Source organism: Temnothorax nylanderi, unplaced genomic scaffold, assembly GCF_030848795.1.
Source record: "Temnothorax nylanderi isolate EJ_2023f unplaced genomic scaffold, tnyl_v1.0 TNYL_tig1029_pilon, whole genome shotgun sequence".
Taxonomy (NCBI): domain Eukaryota; kingdom Metazoa; phylum Arthropoda; class Insecta; order Hymenoptera; family Formicidae; genus Temnothorax; species Temnothorax nylanderi.
In genome coordinates, this window is record NW_027250091.1 from 1 (window position 1) to 14,045 (window position 14,045).

Genomic DNA, 14,045 nt, shown 5'->3' on the forward strand with positions numbered 1-14,045 from the left:
ATGACGGCTCTGATGATATCGGGTCGTGATGTGATGACTGCTCCGGTAGTTGCTGCAATGACAGTGGCTGTCCTCTTCTCTTATAAATTCGTTTCGGCGCGGTGGATTTACTTTGCCTGCGCTTCTCAGGGGCGTTTCTCACGTTGGCGCCTCGAGGGCCACTCTGCATATCATAAGCCCGATCCGCGAGATAAGCGGGGAGTGCATTCACATACTTTTCCACTTCTGCAGGTGAGTATTTTGAATACAGCTGCCCACTGTTATCCCGAATTGTCTGTTTGATAAGCCAATTGCGGTGCAGGTCTGTAAAAACAAAAAATCTATTCAGTATACTCTAAAATTATCGTATAATTTTAAAAACTCTATGTCAACCAGTCACATACACTTGGCCACCATGAGGAAGTTTTGAGGAAACTTCTCGTTCTCAGAACATTTGCTGCTAATTCGCACCCTCATACGATGTGCTTTATCTCCAAAGACTCCTTTGAGCAGAGCATATGCCCAGTCAGCATGGCTCTCTTCCACATTTATCAATTTACTATAAGCAGCTTTGGAGCAGAAAACTCCATCTCCAAGAGGTACCTGGTTGGGAAGAACACATGAAGTTAATAAAATTAGAATAATTAGATGAATGGGAAGCAAATCAAAAGTCTGTCACAGACAAACTCCTTTAACCTCACTCACGGAGTGGCAATTCACTCACCTTTTCCTCTGTGTCTGATGAAGCACCACTGCTGGAAGCTAAACTGGCAGAAGACGGTGGCCGCATTTCTATATAGGATGTTATATTTGATATATAACATAAATAACATGTGGAGCATTATATTGCATAATAACCTTTGCATGTTGAAGTGAATCGCATAGTTCACATCAACGTTTTCCAGACCTGTTACGTTTCGATATCTGAGGCAATCATGTATTATATTTCTTGCGTCATACATTATGACTTCAACAGTTGTCACACCCTACTTCCATGAAAATATCATAATCAGCACTCAAGTAAACTTTGTAATTATAGCCGCCTTGGAAAGTATGCTAATTTTTTTATTATACCGCGCATTGAAAATAAAGCATCGCAATTTTGCTTCTCGGAAACCCGGTACTTTTCAGAAAAATTGCCCGTCAAGAGTTATCTAATTTCAGGGGACAATTTTTCTTAAAAGTGCTGTGTTTCCAAGATAATTAGTAATGGTTTATTATAAACACCTGTTATATACTTTTCTAAATTAGTATTAATGTTATTATTTATTATTACCAAGTAAGAAGTCAATATTAACATGATAAATATTCAATATTTTCATTTTCGGGTAAACTGTTCAACCAATGTTGCACATATTGCGGATAAGGTTGTGGAAACTTACTCATCCAGTCTTCTATTTTTGTCATTTTTCCATCTAACTCCTTTAATTTCTCCATGTTTGCCTTTCCCACTGAGTCCAATTGCTTCTGAAATTGGTCTTGAATTTGTTCCACTTTTGTTTCAATCTTTTGCAAACATTCTTGCAGAATGTTTGCAATGTTCTGATCTTCCCTCACTTCTCCAGGTATATTTTTCTTCTGTTCTGCTTGCAATGCAGATTTCAATTCTGCATTCTCTCGCAACAAACACGTAATATCATCATCTGCAGTGACTGGTGCATGAGTTGTAGAACTTTCATACAGACTCCTCGATGCTAATAATTGGGCATGGACTGCATCGGTAGCCTGTTTCTTTGTCTTTTTTTTATTTTTCTGAAAGAAAAAAAGATGTATTAGTACAGCTAAATTGCCATATGTCTAACATTTGCAAAAATTATACTTACATTTAAATCACGATTGCTCGTGATGGTTAGATTACCTTCTTTTGACACAGCATTATCATTATCAGTACTGTTCGGTTCTGACTGATCTCCATCCAATACAATGGGCCACCTTATTCTCTTCCTAACCATAGCACTTTCCAATGCCTCTCGAGATTCTGTAAAACAAAAAGTAAAAACTAAATTGAATTGCTTTTGTTAACTGGAAACAAATGGCTGAAAAGACCACCTTTGAGTGATTTCAGAGACAAAAATACTAGCTGAGCGGGATTCAATCATCTTTGCACAATTTATCATCATTTTTAGGTTATGGTTTTATAGGCTAGGCTTATAAGAGAATATTACTTACCAGCAAGCAAGCCGATGTGGGCATACCACTTGTGTTCTTTCCCGTCCTGGCTGCCGTGCGTGGTGTTAACAGTATAAAATTTCATTCTCTCGAAGTCCGTTAAGGACTTCGGATTAAATGATACTCGTTCACCTTTTCCGATTTTTGATTTAATTTTCTGTATTGGCAGTACCTCTGTTTCATTGCCACTTTTATATTTAACCAGCGCGTACCACCCGGAATTGTCAACTGGATTCATGACTTTACTGGGAACTCTAAAGCTAATTGTAAACGCAAACGAAACGTGGTGTTGAATGTTGAATGGCGTCGATGCCGATAACAGAAATGCCGATACAACCAACGACTGCCGGCCGCCTCAGTGTCAGTGGCGTCGCCTTGCTGATCCGCCAATCACCGCACACGTCGATGTGCAGAACACTGAAAAGCGTTGCCTCAGCGTTGCAGAACTTTCACGAAACGTTTTATACAGCGTTTGATAAGCGTTCCAAAAGCGTTTACAATCCAAAAGCGTTGTGTAAGCGTTCTTACAACGTTTGAAAGCGTATAAACGCTCAGAAAACCTTCATCAAATGTTTGTCAACGCTTTATAAATCGCAAGTCAAGCGACTTCTTCTTCTTCTTCTTTTATGGCCTTCGAGCTGTACAGCTCCAAAGATGGCCAGGCAAGTCAAGCGACCAATCACAAACGTAGTTGCCGCGATGCACGCATCTTACTTTACGGAACGTCAACACAGCCAGTGATCGCGTAACACTCAGACTGAATTCATTATCGATCAGTTAAAAAAGAATCGTTGTCGATCAAGACAATTACACGAAAATGAAACGCTACAAACGTTTTTTGTTTACTGATGAAAATATCCCTCGCTCCACCGCTTGCCGTCGGCGACAACGAGCTGCAGGACGAATAGTGTTGTCGGAATCTCAAAACTGTGACAATCCTGACCAGGTCCCGGTAAATATTGCTCATTTATCATTAGATATAATTATGTATAATTAAATATAATTATATTTAATTACATATGATTATATATAAGCAATTTTTTCCCGCTAAAAAATTTTTTATATGTGAAAGCATGTTTAAATCTATAGATTTATATATCAGAATTATATAGAATTATATAGAATTATGTAAAATTATATAGAAATATACAATGTAAAATCATGCATGGACATTTTTGATATATAATTCTATATATTTTTACATGCTTTTATATACATGAAAAATTTTTTACCGGGTTATTATTTATTATTTAATTGTATCCTTGCTAACCCAAAATGTGACGGTTTGGTAATGTTTTCGGTGTACACTTGATACCGAATCAACCAAGTAAAATAATATAAATATACTAATTTTGTGTGTGAAAGTTCCAAAGTGTAACATTTTTTTTCACTGCAAATGTTATTTCGTTTCAGAATATAATATCATTTACAACAGCTTTATCTTCACAGAATGACGTTGAGAGGATAGGTGGATCTGTGAATAGAGTTGCAGATGACTCATGTGCATCATATTCATTGCAGGTATGCAATAATTTTTTTCAATTATTCTTAATATTACATAGTAGTAGAATAAGAATCCCCGTTTTCTTAATTACTGTTTTCATTTTGCATTTTATTCTTCTTTTTAGAGCTACTCTAATGGAATAAATAAACTAATCACTAACGTGACAGAAACAACTACAACTGGTATTTCATCTGACAGTAATGAAGAAATTAGAGAGATTACCTGTGATTCATCAACAAAGGATCTAGAGTCTGCTTCATCATCAGAGAGAGACTCAAGGTCTATGTCATCATCAAAGCAAAATTCCTTGGCCATTGATACCTCAACCTCAACAGATCCTATTGATCACATCAGTGTTGAAACAGAGAAGAAGAAACTGTCAGAGAAATTATGCGATTGCACAAACACTACAGTTGGTGATGTTGTTTTCATGTGCCTTGTGTTAGGAGTGAGGCATAATTTATCATGGGAGGCACAACTTGACATTCTGCAAATGGTCAACTCAATTCACAACAAGGAGGATCTTCCAGAAACAAAGTACAAGTACTTTCAACACATAGAGAAAGAAACGGAGAGCATATCTTATCACATTTATTGCCCAACATGTGAAGTGTACTTAGGGCAAAAGAGTTGTTTGCCAGAATGTGTGCAATGTTCTTATTGTGCTGGTAATGTAGATGTGTCTAAGCCGTCAAACTTTTTCTTGTCCATATCATTAGAATCGCAATTGAAAAAATTAGTAAGTGATTCACGTATAGCATCCTTATTGCTAAACCACAGATTTAATCGCAAGAAAGAGCACTCTGATGCTTTTGAGGATATATACGACGGGGAGCAGTACAAAAAGCACTATGTTCCTGGAGGAATACTCTCCTCCCCTTTCAATTTTTCATTTTCTTTCTTTACGGACGGTGTACAAACTGGGAAGTCGACCGGTAAATCATTGTGGCCTATTTATGTAACGATCAATGAATTCCCATTTAAAGACCGTGGCAGGTATATGCTTCTTGCTGGGCTATATGTTGGACCTAAAGATCCTAATCAAATGGTTTTCTTGCAACCCTTTGTTAAAGAAGCAAACAAACTCTCCTCTGAGGGTTTTTCTTGGAATCACGAGGGAAAAGAGGTTATCAGTAAGGTCATCCCTTTATGTGCTGTAACTGATTCTGTTGCACGGTGGCAGCTTCTCAACATGCAGTCTTTCCATGCATTTTATGGCTGCACATTCTGTTATGAGAAGCAGGAGAAAACAGGCCCAAGATCGAGGTGTTTTAATGTCCTCTCTGAGAGAGCAGATGACAGAACGGCAGAATCCACTTATCAGGATGCAAGTAGAGCTCATGAAAGAAAAAATGAAACACGTATAGACAAGCGGCATTACAAGGGTGTGAAGGGCCCGTCTATTTTGATGAATCTCCTCTATTTTGATTTGATTTGGGGTTTTGTCGTAGATTACATGCATGCCATTCTGTTAGGTGTAATAAAATCTCATATGGAATACTTGTTTGATTCTACTAAAAAGAAATGTTGGATAGGTATGACAGACAGTATAGCTTTAAAAAATTTGACAGACACAATAGATGGCCGTCTTCTCAGCATACAACCTCCAACAGGAATAACTAGAAGTCCTCGTTCAATCGAACACTGTTGTAAGTGGAAAGCTTCAGAATGGAGGTCGTGGCTTTTGTTTTATTGCATACCATGTTTGCAAGGTCTTCTTAAAGACAAATACTTGGCCCATCTCGCTATGCTCTCCCAAGCAACTAATATTCTCCTTCAACATTCTGTATCTCGCACTGAAATTGAGGAGGCGCACAACCTGTTCCTTCGGTACTGCTATTACTTTCAAAAATATTTTGAACCTAAACACACAATCTACAACCTTCATCTTCTTACTCACGTGTGCAAATGTGTCATAAACTGGGGTCCCTTGTGGACACACAATGCATTTTGCTATGAAGGACAAAATAGACATTTACTACAATTATACCAGAGTCCGTTTCAGGTTACTTTACAGATAGCTCGTAAGTTTCTTATGTTCAATTCACTATATACTCTATGTGAGGAGATTGTGTCATCTGAAAGTACTATTGATTTTGCAGAAAGAGTTTTGAATAAGAAGCTTAGATATTTTGTGCGTTCTAATGGAGCACTTCTCTTAGGGAAGGGACAGCATGTTTCGATTTTGTGTGAAGAAGAGCATCAGTGTTTTCTCCGTTTTGGGAATTTTGACGCTAAGGATTTAACCTTTTTTAATAGATTATTATATAATGGAATTAGGTACACCTCCTCTCAATATGTTGATAAGAAGAAGAACAACGATTCTTATGCTATCCTAAGAGATGGGAAAGTTGTACAAATAAAATACATTGCCATGTCGCCATTGGGTGAAATTTTACTTCTTGTGCAAACGATTAAATGCTGTAGGCGTTTATTGGTTCAAAACGATTACGTGACTTTGAAACATGTCCTCAAAATGAAAAGAATTGGGAAAATGTTATGCATCAAACTGTCACTCATCAAACAACCCTGTGTTGTGATGAATTTACCTAGTAATACCTACCTGTGTGGACTGCCTTTTGGCTGTCATGGAGATTAAAAATAAAACTTTTTAATTGACGCGTATTTTGCAATATATAGGTTTTATATATAAGTTTTACACTTTATTTTGCAAATAAAGTATTGTATTTAATTTTAGGATAAGTTGATCTCTTTCTTTTACCTTGACTTTGCCCCCTCCCCTCCCTACATGAGTAAAAATTAGAAAAAGGTTTACTACATGAAAAACGGAAAGAGAATGTTATCATAAAATATGCATATGTATAATACATATTCAAGCCGTACTGGCAGAAAAGCGTTTCTTAGGCTTTTTCAAACCGTCTGCATAAACGTCCTACAATTCGTTGCATTGGAAAAGCGTTTGCTGAGCAAAGGAAAAACGCTTGTCTTACGGCGTTGGGAAAAGCGTTTGATAAACGTTTGTAAAGTCTGACGGCAAATTCTCTATACGAAGTTGTATCAGCGTTCACTAAGCGTTCTCTGAAAAGCGTTGGCTTAGCATTACAGAACTTTCACGAAACGTTTTATACAGCTTTTGATACAGGAGGGAAAACGCTCGTGTTACAACGCCGGATAAAGCGTTTCTTAAGCGTTCTCAAACCGTTTGCACAAACGCCCTACAATTCGCCGCATTAGAAGAGCGTTTGCTGAGCAAAGGGAAAACGCTTGTCTTACGGCGTTGGGAAAAGCGTTTGATAAACGTTTGTAAAGTCTGACAGCAAACTCTCTATACGAAGTTGTATCAGCGTTCACTAAGCGTTCTCTGAAAAGCGTTGGCTTAGCATTACAGAATTTTTATGAAACGTTTTATACAGCGTTTGATAAGCGTTCCGAAAGCGTTTACAACCCAACAGCGTTGTGTAAGCGTTCTTACAACGTTTGAAAGCGTATAAACGCTCAGAAAACCCTCACCAAACGTTTGTCAACGCTCTATAAGGCTTGCTTATTTTCGCCAGGGTTCTTGGAGAACTGATCTGGCTCTGGAACTTTTATCTCACGGTTAATTTGCCGTTTGAACTTCTGTTGCAAAATTTTGTTGCCAGAAGGCACTTCTTTCAGTACTTTTTTTGCTGTAGGAATGAAAGGAACACACTCATCAGTGTCAGATTGGATTTCAATCGCTAATTGCTGTGATGGTGACAGTACTGGTACTGATAAGAAGCAGCTGTCATCTGTTAAAAAATGAGTAAAGAATGATTAAGAACATTGAAAAATATAATGCTAACAAAAACATCTTTATCCAAAATACTTACCGCTTGACATACTTTCAGGCATGTCTGTTTCACAATTCGTGTCACGTTCCTCTGTCCTACATTGACTTGATGGTATATTGATGACTATCGGCTGGAATCCACTAGATTTGGAAGTAGGAGTTGATGATGAAGGTCGCTTCATGTTTGACTTTGTTCTAAAGATATAATGAATACTGTATATAGCCTGAAAAACACAATAAGAGAAAATATACTGTACTTACTGCCGTGGGATATAATGTCGGACGAGGAATGACATTTCGCCATAATATTGAAATTCCTGGGAATCCTGACTGGCACCTGACCCTGACCGTCCTTGCTCATGATATTTCTTATGTTGACGAGACCACATAGTCCTCAAGCTTTCCCATCGTTTCTGAGCCTGTTCACCTAGTATGAGAGAAGTCATGACAAGACCTGACTTGACAAATTGTACAGTTCTACCATGTTTTCAAATTAACTTACCTGTTCTTTTTTTTGTCAGGGCAGCCCCTATTTGAGCCCATATTTCCCTTTTGTCAACATTTTTGTACTCTCGTATATTTTTAGCATACAAGCACTGGTTTGCTTCAACAAGCTTGATAAGCTCCAAATCATTAATCTCCTCGGGTTGCGCGAGTTCCATTTTCGTTGAAACACTACTGAAGCAAAGGATGACCGATAATAAAATGTCTATCGCAGCGTTTCTGTACGTAAAGTACAGAAAAACGTGTCGTGAAAGGTTATTGTGCAATAACATTGTACAGAGAAAAACGTGTCGTGAAAGACTATTGTACAATATAGCCTTTTATATCACGTTTTTCTCTGCGTTACTTACGTTCACAATTACAACAGATCACAACAGATATAAGAAGCACGTTGTTCTTATCAACAACCTTTACTTGCAATTAACCTCCCAATTCCCAAACGATCCAAACCTCCATATGTCTCGATAAAAATGGCAGATGCATATCGTTCTCTAATTGGTCAGTCATAACCTAATCCTAAGTCATAAGTTGTAAAAGATGGCATTTGGCCAATCGCTTACGACCGCCGATTACAGACTTCCGATTGCCTTACGATACGTTTACGACTTTGTTCCGACTCGCTTCCGACATCTGACTAACGACTAACGGCTCATTGTAGACTGGCCATTAAAGACCGGATGTACTACTACGATCGTCCGAGTTCGCGCATTTTTCACACGTTACCACCGGTACCGTCGCCGCTGATCTCGTGCTCATCTCCGGTCTCGTGCCTACCTTGTTTAGCCAACATTTTCATACTGAGGGAAATCGAAAATGTAAGTACTGCCTTCTAAATTAAATAAATATATATATATTTCACACAATTACAATGTTGCTATTTTTATTTTATTTCAGATGGATCTAGACTATGACGAACTAAACGAATTCGCGCTAGAATTATCGTTGGAAGAAAACCGTCCCGTCGCCAGCGGTTCCGTTGCCGACCATCCCGTCGTCGACGCCGGACCTGTCGCCGGCGGTTCCGTTGCCGACCATCCCGTCGTCGACGCCGGACCTGTCGCCGGCGGTTCCGTTCCCGACCATCCCGTCGTCGACGCCGGACCTGTCGCCGGCGGTTCCGTCGTCGCCAACCGTCCCGTCGCCGGCGGACCTATCACCGCTGGTTCCGTCGTCGCCAACCGTCCCGTCGCCGGCGGACCTATCGCCGCTGGTTCCGTCCTTGCCAACCGTCCCGTCGCCGGCGGACCTGTCGCCGCTGGTTCCGTCCTCGCCAACCGTTCCGTCGCCAGCGGACCTGTCGCCGCTGGTTCCGTCCTCGCCAACCGTCCCGTCGCCGCTGGTTCCGTCCTCGCCAACCGTCCCGTCGCCGGTGGACCTGTCGCCGCTGGCCCCGTCGCCGCTGGTCCCGTCGTCGCCAATCGTGCCGCTGCTTATTTCGATGCCGAAGATAATAGACAAGGTAATATGTTTATCGAAATTAATAAATATCTTCTCGTTATATATAAATTTAATTCATATTATATGTATTTAATTCATAAAATTTCTTATACAATATACATATTATTTTACAGTTCAAAGACCAAGAGGCAGAGCCGCGGGGATACGGCGGCAAGAAGAAAGATTTATGGCCTTTCTGTACAGACTTTCATCACCAAACTATCATTGGGGCATTAGACGAGGCAGAGGCAGAGGCAGACAGTATAGATAGATCTTACCCAATTGTAACTTTCTGTCAAAAAATATAATAAATCTCTTTTGTATACTTTGCAAAATATATCTGTTTTATAAAAATGTAACACTTTCAACGTAAATAAGATAGTGATTTAAGTTGGAAACTGTGCAAAATAAACTATTTTTTTATAAAATATTCGTAATAAAATCATATTTAATGTATAAAATAAGTCACGTATATAACATTCTTAAAATTCTTACCCAATTGTAACTTTCTGTCAAAAAATATATAAAACTAGTAATTTATTTTTAACAAATTGTAACTACAATAGCATTATTTTGATAAATTGACTAAAATGATAGTCTCTTCGAAAAGGTCAATTTTAATTATATTACACATATAAATTTACATGCGCGTTTAGCTTGGATTTTAACATATGTATTTTCCTTTGTGCATATATTATTGATTAGCTTAGAGATATAGAGATAGAGATAATAGCTTATATAAATATATCAAGAAAAGCTTCGCTTCTTTCTCTTTACCAAAAAACAAATTACAGCCAAAAACACATCATTATAACAAAAAAATATATGGATAGACAATGACCAGATAAAAAACTATTTTTTAATACAATTAAAAAGTATTATTATAAATTAATATACCAAAAAGCTTTTTGGCGAGTTATTACACGTTTTATAATTTTTAAATAATTCATCCACGCGTAATTTGTAACTACATAATTAGGTAACTACATGTCACAGAATAGTTTATTAAACTATACTATTTTATTGAGTTTAAAGTTTCCAAAAATTACATAAATATGCTTATTTATTGATTTAAAAAAAATTGTGTTGTATCCGATGTAAGTCAAGCGAATTGGATAGATTCTTTTATATGTACAAGTCTGATACTATTGTTACATTATCGAGATATCACATGACAAGCTTAGAGATAAATAAAATATATAAAGTATCATAAGCTTTCTATACCGAAGTTTTAGAGAAAATTTGTATCAATATTACGTAGAATATTTCGACACAAATTAATTGATAGTCGTAACAAAGATAATCGATTTAAAAATATAAATGAAACAGCTTAATATAGATTATTATAAATTTGATATCACATTAGAATCAAATTACAATATGCTATTATACATCATATATTAATACAGATTTAAATATAGCGGGATTTATAATAAATTAGCTGCGAAAGTAACATCTGAACAATATTTTTACAACAATAACGTGATTATATTACAATTTGGTACTGGCTGGTTGCAATAAAAATTACATTAATAATTCGAGAACTGTTATAGCTCTTACAGTATTATACTTAAGCCCTATATACAGTATAAACTCATATAGATTGTTAGTTCCTGTACTTGAATTTTCTTACTTCTGCAATATATCAATGAGAATGCGTCACATATATATTATATATATATCGTGTTTGGAATAAAAATTATATCATTATATTTCTTCTGCAAAATGATCCACTTCACCATGATCATGAAGTACCGACACCACGCTGCAAGAATTTTAGGGAATAGGAAAACGAGTGATACATATAGTTCAAAAAAATGAGTATAACACAAAAGATATGGAGAACAATCTTACTAAATCTCTTAACCCTTAGTACGATCGTTATTCCATACGTTTACAAAATATTGCACGGAAAAAACGATAACAATAAAGGTGGAAGCACATAAAATTGCAGGAGCCATGAGCAGAATGCAGAAGTCACTGCAGAAGCCATATGCGCATGCGCTATGGTATCTGCATTCTGCCCATGGCTTCTGATTTTTCAATCTACATAAACTATGCTTATGTATTTTTATGTAGATTGAAAATTCAGAAGCCATGGGCAGAATGCAGATACCATAGTGCATGCGCATATGGCTTCTGCATTCTGCCCATGGCTCCTGCAATTTTATGTGCTTCCACCTTCATGAGTATAGTATCCACAAAACTCTTGAACATATTTATGTTATGATTCTGTTCACCAGATTCTCTTTGCTTCCTCACAACTTGTTCTACAATCTGCTGTATACAATTCAATTTCTCACCATGTTCTATCACTTGATGCTCTACTTCTTTCATTATGTCAATTAACCTAAAATAAATATATTTAATTATGTATTATCATCGATTATAAATTTTGCGCGCATTACTATAAAGTTAATAATTCACGATGCTTTTGTTATATTTTAATATTCTTACCTAGCAGTTGAACGTCTTCTTTTTCCTAAAGATTGACTAGAATCAGTATGTGCCTCTGCAGATGAGCTTCCAGAATCATGAGTCTCTGTCAAAGGCATGTTATTTGATAGCTGCCTCTTAGAAGATTTGAGGACTGATAAGGAGGAACGTGATTCAGCTTGTAATAATAGAATCTGCAATGATTTTGTAATTTACATAATTAATCAAATTTAAATATGCACAATGATATATTTTAAAAGCTTCATCCGTGGTTAATATGAGGTGCTAACATTAGCTAGAAATTTTTTAAATTAATTTTTGAAAGCTATGTCTTGACTTTTTTGCTAAGAAGCTGTTTTTAGTACTCAAACTATCTAAACAAATGTTTTCTGGATTATAGTAAACGTATGTGTTAATTAAAGCGCAAATAACAGTAAATTAAAATCTTACTCCTGTCCGCTTGTCCGTTATTAAAAAATCAATCCATCCCAATATCCTGAAATAGTAGCTAAAGTTTCCTTTCCTAAGCGTATTCGTCCCACAACTTGGTTCATTAATTCCGCACCGCCAAGAAACGGCTAAAAATATTATCATATAATTAAATTAACATTATTTTTAACATCAAATTAACATAATTAAACATTATTACTGTAACGTAAAAAATAATTAAGATCTATCAGCTTTTAAATCGCGATTTTATTAAAAATTTTGGTAATTATGCAAAAAAGCAGCAAAATATACTATTTGTTACCTTAAGTTTAAATTCTAATTCAGTTTGATAGCCGGTTTTCTCACATATTATGTTGACTTTTCCACCGAGTTCCATAGACAACGTTTCCATAAGAATGCCTTTGCAATGTGCATAAGGAATTGTCATTGTATAATCTTCACCTCTCGGCAGCATTGTTAATACAGCAATGCCATCCAAAACTGCAGAAGTGGAATTTGCTGTAAAAGTTTGACATATGTGTTATTAGGTAACGCTATTAATATAAGTATCAGACAGAAGTATTAATATTACATCCTTGAAACGATTCAAGTATATCTGCAAAGACATTTTAATTCTCAATGCATAATGTTGAATTCAGTATTGAGAAAATATTCTATTCAAAGTCGTAACTTACGAGATATCCGTCACGTATCAAGATTGATTATTACTACTTTTACGCGAGCCGTTACTTTTGTAGTACAATAATAAATTAATTAATAACTTACGATAATTCCTTCGCGTAAACGGGAGGACTCCTCGGCATCAGAGCTCCCTGCCGTCAATATAAAATTGATCTTTGATGTTTCCGAACCGCTTAACGCTTCGGCTGTAGATGGTAGCATCTCGTTAACAGTATTGAATGTGCCGTCGTAGCTATCCGACTCGTTTCTCTGTAATAATATTTGTAAGAAAATGTAAACACTCGCATAGTTAGTAATATCGCATAAACGTAGTTAGTATTAGTAATAATAATAAAATAAAATAACAGTAATATATAGAATAATAGATAATAATATAAATAAAACAATTACCTTGAATTAATCGTCGCGTCGCGTAATAATAAAGAGTCACACGGTCGGTCTCGCTCCGACACTACCGTATCTCTCGATAGGTTAAGTGAACTGACTGTGACGTGACAGCACGCTGAACGCACTAACTATCTGCACTGCGCGCAGTACATCTGCACTGCGCGCAGTACAAACACGTATATGAACGCACTATATCTGCACTGCGCAAAAGCGCCGCGCCAGTGGCGAAAAAGTGAAAGGGACATTTTCTCTGATCACGTGATCAAGATATCGCGGCGTTAGGAGGAGGAGTATCTTAAATAAAATTTTTCACATTTGGACTTTGCGTCGCAATATCTCCGCTCGTAGGGCACGTAGCGGAATATTATAAGAGAAACCCCCCCCCCCCTATTTCGACCCCAAGCTGTCGATCAAGCCTACTTAGAACTTGATCCGTTCACTCGTTTATCGAGATCTCAACATCTCGAGTACTCGCAACCCGTCACGTCGCGTAAAAGAGTCACGGTCGGTCTCGCTCCGCGTGTACTTGGCGCGAGACACTACCGTGTCTCTTGATATATATATATATAGAGAATTATTTATCATATTAGCTTATTTATTAGATATACAGAAGAAACTGATAAAAAACTAATCAAGTTATGTAAATTAAGTTGTTATGAAAAAATAATAAAGTTAAGTAAATATATACTGTTTTGAATATAAATTGAGTATGACATGTTTATTTTG

General features: G+C 36.9%; 1 long non-coding RNA gene and 1 pseudogene across 3 annotated transcripts; one reads left to right on the forward strand and one right to left on the reverse strand.

Annotated features, from left to right (window-relative positions):
• The first annotated feature begins 4,857 nt into the window (after nucleotides 1-4,857).
• On the forward strand, nucleotides 4,858-6,251 carry LOC139786404 (uncharacterized; annotated as a pseudogene).
• Nucleotides 6,252-10,363: 4,112 nt separating this feature from the next.
• On the reverse strand, nucleotides 10,364-13,502 carry LOC139786408 (uncharacterized). 3 transcript variants are annotated; one of them, XR_011722274.1, is made up of 6 exons: nucleotides 13,017-13,499; nucleotides 12,553-12,749; nucleotides 12,252-12,379; nucleotides 11,823-11,995; nucleotides 11,669-11,715; nucleotides 10,364-11,130 (listed from the first exon to the last, which is right to left on the reverse strand). It is a non-coding gene; the product is annotated as an uncharacterized lncRNA (long non-coding RNA). The 3 variants fall into 3 exon arrangements; XR_011722273.1 differs by lacking the exon at nucleotides 10,364-11,130 and having other exon boundaries at nucleotides 11,542-11,715; nucleotides 13,017-13,181; nucleotides 13,323-13,502; XR_011722272.1 differs by lacking the exon at nucleotides 10,364-11,130 and having other exon boundaries at nucleotides 11,542-11,715; nucleotides 13,017-13,497.
• Nucleotides 13,503-14,045: the final 543 nt, after the last annotated feature.